The following is a 13,973-nucleotide window of genomic DNA, read 5'->3' on the forward strand; positions in this document are numbered from 1 at the left end:
GCGTTGGTAAAGGATTGCTGGTGATACTTTGTGTGTTCTCTAGCTCAAACTCTTGGTGTATATATGTATATACATATAAAATGAGATTAAGTAATTATAATATTAATAATAATAATAATAATAATAATAATAATAATAATAATAATAATAATAATAATAATAATAATAATAATAATAATAATAATAATAATAATAATAATAATAATAATAATAATAATAATAATAATAATAAATTATGTTGATTTAATCATGTGGTGAATGAAAACATCAAACAGCAAAACAGATGGATTCCTATTTTATTTCTACCGACACTAATTCCCGATAACTATATCGTGTCCATTGCTAAACAGTTAACGTATAGAAGTGTTCCTAAAAATATCAAATTTTTAGATTTAATATATTTAATTATTTCAGTAATTTACTGATTAGAACCTGATCAAAAAGATTTGATAATTATTTATTTCCTGTTCCAATTAACATGTACGGAGTACTAATATTTAACTAAAAAAAATAAAAATATATTTAACAAATCTAAAATCTTCGTAATCAATTTACAGTTCAACTTTTATTTCAATCCTTCATGAATATGTACTATATCTATATTAAAAATAACAAAACATCAACCGAGTGTTACTGACGTTTACTAGTTAAGCTCAAAAGTATTTATTTTTAATATATTCTCTTTCTATATAAAAACAGTTTTAAAAATAGCAAGTTTAATTACTAAAACAAATATATTATATATTTTTAAACAAATAGATTTAATATAATTTATATATTTTCAAGTAATATTTATATACATAATCATATATATCTATATATTTATAAATATAGTTTCCATTACATCGCATATTATTTTACATATTTAGTTCTAACAATTTAATCATATATTATTTCAATAATATCTCAAATTATTATATATATATATATATATATATATATCTATATATATATATATATGTATATATATATCTATTTTACAAATAGTTGTTCATGAATCGTCGAGAATGGTCGAAAGCCAAATGAATTCATGAATTAGTTCAAGAATTTAGAGACTCAATATTACAGGCTTGCTTATCGTGTTGAAATCATATAAAGATTAAGTTTAAATTTAGTCGGAAATTTCCGGGTCGTCACAGTACCTACCCGTTAAAGAAATTTCGTCCCGAAATTTGAGTGAGGTTGTCATGGCTAACAATAAAAATATTTTCATGACGAATACGAGTTGATAAATAGAATTTTATTGACATTGAGTAATATGGATAAAGCAATTCATTTACGTGAAGGGTATGAGTGTAGCTATCACAAAATAATGAACTGAGTAAATGCAGATTTGTCTTACCCGGTGACGTAGTCACGGTTGATTTTCCGGAATTCAAGGGATTTAGAGAAAATCTTCGAAATCTATAAGATTCGATTCTTCGGGATTTAAGAAAATTAATATCTCTTTAATTAAATGTGGTGATCTGCCTCGATTGCTCGGTCTGGTATTTCCACTATAAATGAACTTCTTCCGTTCTATTACTTCCTACCACTCCCATTTTCTACATTTTAATTCATACTTTCAAGTCATCAGTCAATATGCTTCATCCAGTTTTAATTCTGGATATATTCCTGACTTTCATATCGATCATTCTCCTTTTTCATCTACCACCGGAGGAATCTATTTACTTCTACTTCGCTCTTGGAGTTATTGTGCTTATCATACTCCCGTGTCTTTGTATTGTTATTCGTATTAATGTACACGGTTTGTGATTTCTGTGTTGTTGTCGAGTTTTATATCTTCCCTTATGTTTCGGAGCTCTTTGTATTTTTAATCTCCTCTCGGTCTCTAGTAAAACGAGTAATGGTCCAGAATTTGTAAGTATGGAGTTTCTAATGAATATAATGTTCTAAGCAGAAAGGAACGTGATAGCACGATTTGATTTTCAAATTTATCAAAATCGCTGAGAATAGAACTATCAAGAATATATTTTCTTCATATGTTTAGAAGTTAAGCAGAATGAAAGAGTTATGTAACATGACACATAATGATGTTATGATCTGTGAATCATCACGTTCCATTAGAAACTCAGCATGACTTACTGTAATATAATCACGTTGGCCAAGCGTCATTATATTATACTAACTCATGCTTCAATTCCCAACACTTCTCCACAATTCATTCATAATTTATACTTAGATTTTTACAGAAGTTTCCAATATAATGGAATACAGAAAACACGAAGAGATAGATAATTTCGGATAAGAATATTTATGAAAATATCCTCAGAAATATCGAAGATATTTATGATGATATTTTGGAATTTCTAAGTTCTAAGGTTGATGACGAAAAATTTTCCGCAAGATTTTAACATGACTTCGGAGCAAGATATTCTCTAAAGAATTCGGTGGATCCAGAATTACTTGGATTCTTTGAATATAGGGTTTGGTCCTTGTCTTTGTCCTTGGTCTCCATCATGGTTAGCTCAATCTGTTTTTCAGTATCAAATTTTCTATTGAGCGTTCCCAACACTCCCTTCTTTATCATCAAAATTTTGGCCGTTTAAACCATCTACGATTTTACTGTTTCGTCTGCATTTAATGCAGCCATATCTGAATCATCAGTTATTAATCCGAGGTGGTTTCAGGAGAATTGTGTTTTTAGATGATTAAACACTGATTCATAGTATGGGGGAATATAAAAGGTTCTCTGGTAACAATAAATGAGCACGTATATATATCAAGGTTATAATAAGGTTGTTTCGAACGAAAGGTCGAAATTAACTTGCTGGAGCTGTGAGAAAATTTGATACCTTGAGAGGGATTACCAAGTTATTTTGGGTAATAATAACACTAAAGGAATTAACACCGCTACGTGTTAAATGTTTGCTCAGGTTCCGAGTGTTTTCAGGTGCGTAATTATATGCATCAATTTTTTCTTCCGTAGATGAAGTGCGGTTGGTTCCTTCTCTCGATTGAGGTGTTTCAAGAATTATGAAAGGTTTGAGCGCAGATAGTATTCGTCAAGATACAAATGAGGTTTAAGATCAAATCAAGTGGCAAACTTGAAGAATTATTTAGTTTCATATGTTATAATCAATATTTTAATTCATTTTATTTGTCCAATATTATTAGTCCACAGTCGATAGTCCACAGTTAACAGTCCAATAATTCATATATAGTTTAATATATAATATTCGAATTAATTAATACGTTTCGTGACCCGTATACGTCTCAGACTCGATCACAACTCAAACTATATATATATTTTGGAATCAACCTCAACCCTGTATAGCTAACTCCCAACATTACTGCATATAGAGTGTCTATGGTTGTTCCGAAATATATATATAGATGGGTCGATATGATATGTCAAAACCTTGTATACGTGTCCCGATATTTAAAGTGCGTAAATTAAATAACAGAAATTAAATAACGATAAATAAATTGCGAGAATATAAATTGCGATAATTAAATTGCGATAAATAAAAAGTAATCAGTTAGCTAGGAACAGTTAGCTAGGAACAGTTAGCGTGGATTCTTAACAAAATTCTTCTCATAATTAAATTGTTTGTTTCTAACAAATTTTATTTTGTCAAATGTTTTCTTCATTATGGCACTTGTTGAATTCTGATAGGTCAAAATCCAAATATGAGATTGAATGTAAATGGTTATTCTGCGGTGATCGGATTCGTATATCTGTGACTGTTGAATCAGATTCGAAGAATGTACAATGTAACTTATTAATGTGAAATCTAAATATTCCTCGAGTATTACCTACCCGTTAAAATATTTTCACCGTTAACAGTTTGTACAAAAGAATTTTTAATTACAATCTTTATGAAAACATATATACATATATATTTTCTTCATATGTAATCATGGATTTAATGAGTTAATATGATATTAATCTCATTTGATTTACCATTAGAACTAGAATACATAATCTCTAAAACATTGGAGATTACATAATCGTCATGTAGAACAAAGATAGTCGGTGTAGAATGATATGTAGGACGAAGATTATGCTCGAGGTACAGAATGAGATGTTGAGGCATGTGATGTTGAAACTTGGGTTGTTGGTGGTACTGGTGTTGATGTTGGTGGTGATGGTACTGTTGATGTTGTTGATGGTGGTACTGGTTATGCTGCTGGTGCTGCTGCTGGCGTTTGTAACATTCGCACCATATTCTCTAAAGCCACTACCCGAGCGCGAAGCTCGTTTATTTCTTCTATTATTCCGGGATGATTGTCGGTCGAAACGAGCGGATGAATAAGGTTCAGAATTGTGGATAGAATATAATCGTATCGAACTACTCTGGAACTGAGGCTGAAAATGGTGTTACGAACAGGTTCGCCGGTAAGTGCTTCAGGTTCTTCATCAAAAAGTGAATTCGGTTAGTGGAAGGGATCGCCTTCTGCGCATCTCCATTGATTAAGTCGACAACGAACCCATCAGATGAATTGGGGATGGATGATTGGTTGATTCATTCTGGTGACACTACTTTCGGAGCTTAGGTGAAACTCCATATTAGAATAGTTGTCGGAATCCGAGGAATTCGAACTGGTGGAGGGATTCATCTCGTACGATCAGATGAAGGATTTTCGATAAGAAATAGATTATAGGATGTAGATTAGTACCCTGTAATAGATAATTTACATATGCATATATAATACTAAAATCCCATAAGTTACGGAGGAATCTACGGAATATGTTAGACAAAGTTTACAGTAACAGATATGCTAAGATATGAATTAGCAGATACGCTAAGATATGAATTTTGTCTATGCACTATTCATGCAATCCAGGCAGTAAGATATGTCTAGATTAAGTATGATAAGCAAATAATTCCCTAAGAATGATAAGCAGGAAATTTTCGACACGGAATGATAAGCAAAACTTTTGACATGCAGACACGGTCGAAGTTCAGACTCACTAATGCATCTAATCAACTATCAGTTAGACACACTAATGCAAGACCTGGTTCGCTAAGACCACCACTCTGATACCACCTGTAACAACCCGTCCTAATCCTACTGGACGAAGTCATCAACATTTGGTCCCATTGCGATGATCGACTCCAAGTAATGTTCTTAAAATGAGCAAATGCACAGCGGAAGACTTAATTCATACCTGAGAATAAACATGCTTAAAAGTGTCAACCAAAAGGTTGGTGAGTTTATAGGTTTATCATAACAATCATTTCAATATATTAATAGACCACAAGATTTCATAATCATAAATATTTTAATAAAGATATTCTAAGTGGTTGAGCACTTGGTAACCATACTTAACATTTAATCAACGTCGCATATTCCCTTTATTATGAAATCTCACTACACCGTACCAAGTGTAGTCACCGAAACGAAGTACTGTGCAACCGTTGAATACTGGTCGTCCAGTCCGGTTGGGGTTGTCAGGCCCGATAGATCTATCAACAGGATTCGCGTTTACAATACTCATGTAAATAGTAGTTACCAAGCTACAGGGAAATATGCTAGTGGTACAACTCAACGTAGAATATATTTTTAAGTACTTGTGTCTATTTTGTCAAACATAAAAGCAGCGCATGTATTCTCAGCCCAAAAATATATATTGCGAAAGCAATTAAAAAGGGAGCAAATGAAACTCACAATACTGTATTTCGTAGTAAAAATACATATGACGACATTGAACAAGTATAGAGTTGGCCTCGGATTCACGAACCTATATCATTTATGTATATATTAACACATATAATTGAAGTCGAATAAATTTATATATCATTATTAATATAACTGTTAGTTTTAATAATTCACGTGTTTTATTATTAACTTAAATATATTTACTTTATATACTTTAAATAAATAATTAAAAAAATAGTTTTATTAAATATAACTAACTTTTATAATAATAATAATATTAATAGTAATATTGATAATAATAATAATAATATAGTTTTAATAATAATAATAATAATGATAATAAAAAAAATTGTATTATTTTTATAATAAAAATTATAGTTTTTAATCCTAACTATTAATACTAATAATACTTATTAATAGTACTTGAGAGTAATTAATGTTACTAATAATAATAATAATAACAACAATATTAATAATAATAATAATAATAAGTATAGCAGCAGGCTGTCGACAGTTTTTTTTTATTTTTATTTTTTTAAAATATAACGTGTAGCAGGTTCTAATGGTAAGGTTATTGTGATCGATGAAGGTTGTTTCTTGGTGGTTTAATGGAGTCCAATGGTGATTGATGAGGATGGTGAGGATGGTCGTGGTAGTAAACGAGCATAAGGTTGTAGAGGTTAGGCTCAATCATGGGGGCGGGGGTGTTGTGGATTGGTAGCTTTGATTAGGGAAAGGAAAAAAAATGATAATAAGAAGAACTGGGTTGTTGTAGGGTGATTAAGGATGATGGTGTGATGAGGTGGTTCATGGTGGAGGATGAGTCGAAAGTGGTTTTAGGGTGGCTGTTCGATGGCTGTGATAATGCAGGCAGCAGGTAGTGGAGGCGGCTGCAACCTGGTGGCGTTGGTAAAGGATTGCTGGTGATACTTTGTGTGTTCTCTAGCTCAAACTCTTGGTGTATATATGTATATACATATAAAATGAGATTAAGTAATTATAATAATAATAATAATAATAATAATAATAATAATAATAATAATAATAATAATAATAATAATAATAATAATAATAATAATAATAATAATAATAATAATAATAATAATAATAAATTATGTTGATTTAATCATGTGGTGAATGAAAACATCAAACAGCAAAACAGATGGATTCCTATTTTATTTCTACCGACACTAATTCCCGATAACTATATCGTGTCCATTGCTAAACAGTTAACGTATAGAAGTGTTCCTAAAAATCTCAAATTTTTAGATTTAATATATTTAATTATTTCAGTCATTTACTGATTAGAACCTGATCAAAAAGGTTTGATAATTATTTATTTCCTGTTCCAATTAACATGTACGGAGTACTAATATTTAACTAAAAAAATAAAAATATATTTAACAAATCTAAAATCTTCGTAATCAATTTACAGTTCAACTTTTATTTCAATCCTTCATGAATATGTAATATATCTATATTAAAAATAACAAAACGTCAACCGAGTGTTACTGACGTTTACTAGTTAAGCTCAAAAGTATTTATTTTTAATATATTCTCTTTCTATATAAAAACAGTTTTAAAAATAGCAAGTTTAATTACTAAAACAAATATATTATATATTTTTAAACAAATAGATTTAATATAACTTTATATATTTTCAAGTAATATTTATATACATAATCATATATATCTATATATTTATAAATATAGTTTTCATTAAATCGCATATTATTTTACATATTTAGTTCTAACAATTTAATCATATATTATTTCAATAATATCTCAAATTATTTTATATATATATATATATATATATATATATCTATTTACAAATAGTTGTTCATGAATCGTCGAGAATGGTCGAAAGCCAAATGAATTCATGAATTAGTTCAAGAATTTAGAGACTCAATATTACAGGCTTGCTTATCATGTTGAAATCATATAAAGATTAAGTTTAAATTTAGTCGGAAATTTCCGGGTCGTCACATTATTATTATTATTATTATTATTATTATTATTATTATTATTATTTTTAATGGAAGTTGGAACATGGGGTCAGAGAGTTTAAATGGTGACAGGGTCAGAGAGTGCAATAAAGAATTAGGTTCAAAAATGAGAGAGAGTTCGAAGGGAGGAAGGGGTCAGGGGTTCAATATGAGTTCAGGGGGTTCAAAGGTTTAAGAGTTCGTGAACTAGTCTAGGATACACGTTACACCGCGATTTTGAATCAGAAGAGAGATTTCAAGAAATGGCAGATCTGGTATGACAAGTTCGTGGGTCCCACAGAAAAAACTGTATATCTGTTTCTTCTTCTCTCATATCGACTTTCTTCCCCAAATACAAAGAACCCTAAATTTCCAAATCACCACACGTAGGTTCCAGCAAATCAAATCAAGTACTCGTACGTTTTACTGTGCGCTTCAATCACTCGTATTTTCGCTCGTACATCCACTCGTATTATCACTCTTATTGGAATTTTGGTCAAACAAAAAATCACACCATACGTTTCAGAAATCAATCGATTCAACCGTGTACTCAACCGTGCGGGTGAGCAGTTACAGATTTTTGAGATGCAAAACAGACTTTTCCGGCGAACTATGAAGATTCCGATGATGTTTCCGGCTAAAAACTGCAAAACTTGTTGTTTATGGCTTAAAATCGAGCTAAGTAATCTCCGAGACTTCCTGAGTAAGAATCTAACAGCAATCAGCAAAATAAACACATGAAAACAGTGAATTAATCGATGAACAATTAACGCCAAAATTTGGTTCGAATTTGTGCATTTGATCTGTAATGTTTTAACGAAGAAATTGATGACTTAGAAAGCTTCTATAGATGAATTATAACACATCTACGTTTACAGAATCCTTCAAATCGTTTCAATTCGATCTATGAACCAAAACCTGCTTGTTTCACTTTTCGAGCAAATAATTCTAGATTTCGATCTGATTTCGATTTGCTTAAAGGATATAATGATCAACGAAGGAATCTGTGATGATTAGAAAGCTAAAACAGGTTTCAATTCGTTCTAATAACAGCTGAATCTGTCGATGCTTGATTTGGTCAACTCTGGTCAAACTATGAAGAACAGAAGCAGAAATCGATGAATAAAAGTATGAATCTGATCTGGATCGATGGAGGAGAGCTTCTTCTGCTCTGATACCACATGTAGAGTATGATTTCTGCTCTAATTCATGTTTATGATTATGTATGTGATCGTGTATGCCGTATGTATATGCCGTATGTATATGTATTGTATTTATGAAGATGAAGATGTTATGAATCTGAATATGCTGCTGTTAATCTGAATGATACAATCAGTTACAATTGTTGAGGTGTTTACAAGGTTTAGAGAGAATATGCTAAGTGTGTGAAAGTGAAGGTGTGAGGGTGAGAGTAATTGTGAAGGGTTAAGCCTAAAATATAGTCTAAGTGTGGTATTTATATGACACATACCACACTCTTACAAAAATGCTTCTAGTCTCAAATTTTACATCTATTTTAAAGACGTAACATATTCATTCTAATAAAAAGATAACATATTCATAGTAAGAAACTAGGCTACTAACTGCAACTTCTAAACATGTCTAACCACTAAATCACTACTGGCTACAATTAATGATACTAGATCATGTTGTGGGACGTGGTAACCAACCCATGTTGGCGCAAAACTTTTATTTACTACTTAAACTGCCACTAATGCTAACTGTAAATAAAACTACTTCATCGTGCTTTTGTAACCAACACAAACGTCTTCTAAAATTGATGACCGTATCAATTGACCAAAAAACTTACCTGACGGCTGACTCCTTTTTTTTTTTTTAAACTCAAAAGAGTAAAAAGAGAGATTTCAACATTGAACAAAAAGTTACGGAGTACAAACCAAAAGTTCACTTTGAAAAACATCCTTTGACTCTTTCATCATAAAAAAATCTAGTTCATTTGACTTGAAAGATTTTTTATTTTTATTTTTTAATCTGAAAAATTGGATTTTTCAAGAAACGTCCCATTAAACGTTTGTTCATTAAAACAATTTAACTATTTTTTGACTCTCCATTATTAAACAGGACATTTTGCTTTATAAGATCTATTATTATTTAACTCTATTTTTTTTTTCAACCACTTAGGAACTCAAATAAACAAAGTGTAAAAAATCCATGCACAACAAAGCTCTCATTGACCCCCACCATGTGCAAATATTAGATCCATCTTCTACTAGAGTACATTTTACTTTTTGAAAGTCCATTTTGACCACTCGTTTTTGACACCACGTCAATATTGTAAGAGATAGCTGACCAACCTTTTCCTTTTTTTTTTCTTTGTAACTTGGCACACTTTTTCATTTTTGACTCTTTTTTACTTGAAAGACACAAGACTACAAGAGAGTGTTTTACTTTACGGGTCTATCATCTTAAACCTTGGTAAGAATGTGTTTTATTCACAAAAAAGAAAAAAAAAACTTTTATCTTTCATCCCTAACCCCTTTTCCACCATTAACAGTCATATATGGTGGCTATACCCATTTAGATCCTTCACTGTTACTTGATTTAGTGTTCCAGGATATGGTCTTTCCCTCACCCTTACATTCTGAGTGTGGAATCGAGGAGAAATACAAGGTATGAGGATTTTAACAACACCCATTCGGATGTTTTATATGATTTAAATCCGAAATTAGTGTTTGAGGGTTTCTCCCTCACCCATTTGGCCCTTCTTTATGAATACGAAATTAAGGAAAAAAAATGTTGAGGAGAGAAGGATTTGAGGTGTAAACTCAAACCCTTTACCTGATTTGCAGATTTTCGAAGCCATGAAATTGAAGCATTTGTGGTGTTGTTGCGGGTAGCTTCATGGTTGCCGCCGACCACCGCAGCTGCTCCCTTCGCCGCCGTTCAGGTTTTTGATTTCTTTTCTCCTTTCGGTGCCAGGTAAGCGCCTATGGTCGCCGTTAACTATTGATGGTTGGTGGTGGCCACCGTTGTTGGTAGCCTCTTGGTTACCCACGGCTGCAAATCCAACCCTTTCTTTGTTCTGAAACCGCAATATAATCACCATGGCATTCGCAACTAATCTTTGTTGCTTGGTGACCGGTGATTTTGAGGCTTGTTTTGTTGTTTTCAGTTGATTGTTGACTTGAGCTAACGTCCTCAGACATTGCAGCTAGATTTAATAAGCTTATTTCCTTCGGTATTTCCAAGCTACAGTCAATTCTTTGACCTGGCAGCTTGTTTCAGGCATTTTTGAGCTACCGTCACGTATATGACATGGCAGCTTAATTTCGGTAAATGATTGAAGCTAAATACGAGTGTCTTGATCCAAGATCGACACCAAAGCTCTTGATACCATGTTAACAATTGATAATGCGGAAATATAAATTTGTTTATTGATAATGTATTGAGTATGAGAACTAAGATTATAAACTTGAAAATAATAAAAGAGAGCAGAATGCTTTAACGACTACATTTTGAATAGATTTGGTTAAGTTTTCTGTTACAAATGAACATGATTATATACAACTAATGGCCTAACAGGTAATTCCTAGTTCGGGTATGGATCCAAACACATTTTGGAACCACTTTGACTAAATTGGAAATATGCAGGTTATAGAGCCGTTGTTGACTGCTTTGTTGACTGTTGTTGCTGACTTTCTGCTACTGCTTATTGTTGCTTGTGACCCTCTATATTTGGACATGATGAGAATATGATTTCTCTGATCCAAAGGTCAAATACCATAAAAGGTAAGTTTTTTATAGTTGTATTCTAACAATATAGGCTCAACATTCTGAGATAATATATGAAATTGTTGGAAAATCGTGTGTACTTTTACCAAATCAGATTAACGCAGCGGATAGTTAAAATAATAATCTTTAATTATTTTATGAACAAAATTTATACAAGATTAAATTTTCACTTATTTAATGAAACATGCACACAATTAATCTTTCCCAGTGATCCAGTTACACCATAATAATTGTCATGAATATAAAATAAAAGAGGAGTTAACGATATACCTTTCTTGGAGAAATTGATGAGACGGAGAGAAACTTACGATCAAAAATATGACCGTCTCTTAGGATAGTCCACACTACACTTCAAACAACGTCAATGGATGCTAGTCCAAACCCAAGTAATAATTAATCAACCTTTGATTAATATTATGAACTCAAAATGATATTCTTACTTACTCTCTTTTTAATTCTCTCGTATCTTCTTATGAAGGCAAAAGAAAGGAATATATATTACACTTTAGAAACACCCGTGAACCTTATATCAATCCGTGAATATTTTACTTTTTGAAAGAATCTTTACTTTTTGAAAGAATCCAATTTAGGATATTGAATTTGATTTACGTAATATCATAAAGTTGTATTTCTCAAATACTTCAGGGGTAGTTTATGAAACTTATAATTAATAATTTCTATCATGTCACTTTCATGTGAATAGTAAATTAATTAATTTCGTTTCATTTACTATTCATATGAATAGTAAATGAATTAATTTCGATTTACTATTTTGTTACTTGAGTAATATATATACATCATATATATATATTTATTTGACGTCTCGGTGTATATGTGTGTGACCCCGAAGGCTCAAATGAATTTGGCCATATAGTTATATGTTGTACCTTGCACATTAATCCTTCAGAAATAACATAAAAAGTTGCAAAAAGTAATGCATTACATGTCTATCATTAACTGTATGAAAACTCCCTTGAATTATTGAAAGAAGACTGCATACTCAAATATGAAACCGGAAAAAACATTGACAATCGATTTAATCAATCTAAATGATGAAGCTATGGTAACTCAATGATTTCCATATTTTATAGCTTTGTATGGACATACATTTTCAAGACAAATACATCTATTCTGTCACTTATACAGTGAATTAAGTTATATCCAAAAATTGTCGTTTATGAATGGATTCTCATACTGAATCAAATTTATTTATCTTGTTAACAGGTTGAAGCTGAATAACTCTTTTGCTCTTAACGCGCTCTCAACGACAGTACAGCTAAGACTTCATTAAGAATTTGTCTCCGTTACATGAAAGGTAAACAGTTAAAGGGGTGAACAAATGAGGTTTTCATGTTTAGGTTATACAATCGGATATACGTGTCCATCTTAACTGGTATTCCGTGACCTTTTTCGGCCCTTTCACCTGTCACCAAATTTATTTAATTAGTGAGATTTGAACATGAGACTGATATGAAAAAGCTGACTACCAGCTATTGGTGGCTTGCCATCCTTCATAAATTTTTAAAAATTGGTGATTATCAATTCATATAGCAGACCTCTTATTTTTTATTGCAATTGCTTTTAATCTAGTACAGTAAGCAGTTAGGTATTAACTAATTCAATTTATTTACTTTAATTTCAATAAGCACCGGCATTCAATCAAACTGCAATTAATAACAACAATTATAAACCAAGGAAAAAAAAACAGTTCAAGATCACAGCAATAATTAAATGGTTAAAAAATGGAATAATTACAGATAAGAATGACTGAGAAGGAACATGCATCGCCATGGCCACATCACCAATTGAGATTTTGTTAATTGAAGAACGAAGAAGATATCGTCGTTGAAACTTATTAGACCACTCCCAATCATGCCACATCAACGTCAACACAATATATCAACGTCAACACAATACACAATATAGTGAAGCCTCTATAAATTAATAATGTTAGGACCGTTGTATTTTATTAATTTAGCGAAATATTATTATATAGATAAATTAATAAATTATCAATTTAAAAAATTAGCTTATATTTGTGAGCAAGTCTCAAATTAATGCATCGTTATTCGAAATTATCATATCCATTCACTATTCAATTTACGTATTTGAATAAAACATAAACAAGGAACTTCAAAATTCTCATGTATGTAAGATTCACACATTAATGAACTTGTCAAATTCAATGTATATTGCCATTTAAAAAAAAATAGTAATTATTAATTTATAGTTTCGCTGGGACCAATATATTTACACTGGGATTTCAAAAAAATTATTATCTTATTATTTTATCGATTGGGGTCCAAATTTGTACTGGTCCCAAGTTGGGACCGGACAAATTATTAATTTTATCGAGGTTATTGTAACATCCCGCATTTTTCCGTTAAATTATTTTAACGCCCGTCTTTTTTTTTTTTAGATAATATCTTTCGTTATCTAAATTCGTATCTTTCGTTAACTAACGTTCTTAATATTTCCGTTATTCGATTATAACATCTCCCGTTTATTCTCGCGTAATTAAGTTAATTCGTTTGGTTAATTCACGCACCCGCTTTAAATTTGAGGAACCGAAGTTGTCTAGTGCGCAAACTAGTTGACTAGGTCAACTAGTCAACCCACCATCTC

At 31.2% G+C, this 13,973-nt stretch overlaps 1 long non-coding RNA gene across 1 annotated transcript; it reads left to right on the forward strand.

Moving 5' to 3' along the window:
• The first annotated feature begins 10,071 nt into the window (after positions 1–10,071).
• Positions 10,072–12,921, forward strand: LOC139877631 (uncharacterized). Its single transcript, XR_011768702.1, has 3 exons — positions 10,072–10,226; positions 10,406–11,345; positions 12,573–12,921. It is a non-coding gene; the product is annotated as an uncharacterized lncRNA (long non-coding RNA).
• Positions 12,922–13,973: the final 1,052 nt, after the last annotated feature.

This window comes from Rutidosis leptorrhynchoides, chromosome 11 (assembly GCF_046630445.1).
Source record: "Rutidosis leptorrhynchoides isolate AG116_Rl617_1_P2 chromosome 11, CSIRO_AGI_Rlap_v1, whole genome shotgun sequence".
NCBI lineage: Eukaryota > Viridiplantae > Streptophyta > Magnoliopsida > Asterales > Asteraceae > Rutidosis > Rutidosis leptorrhynchoides.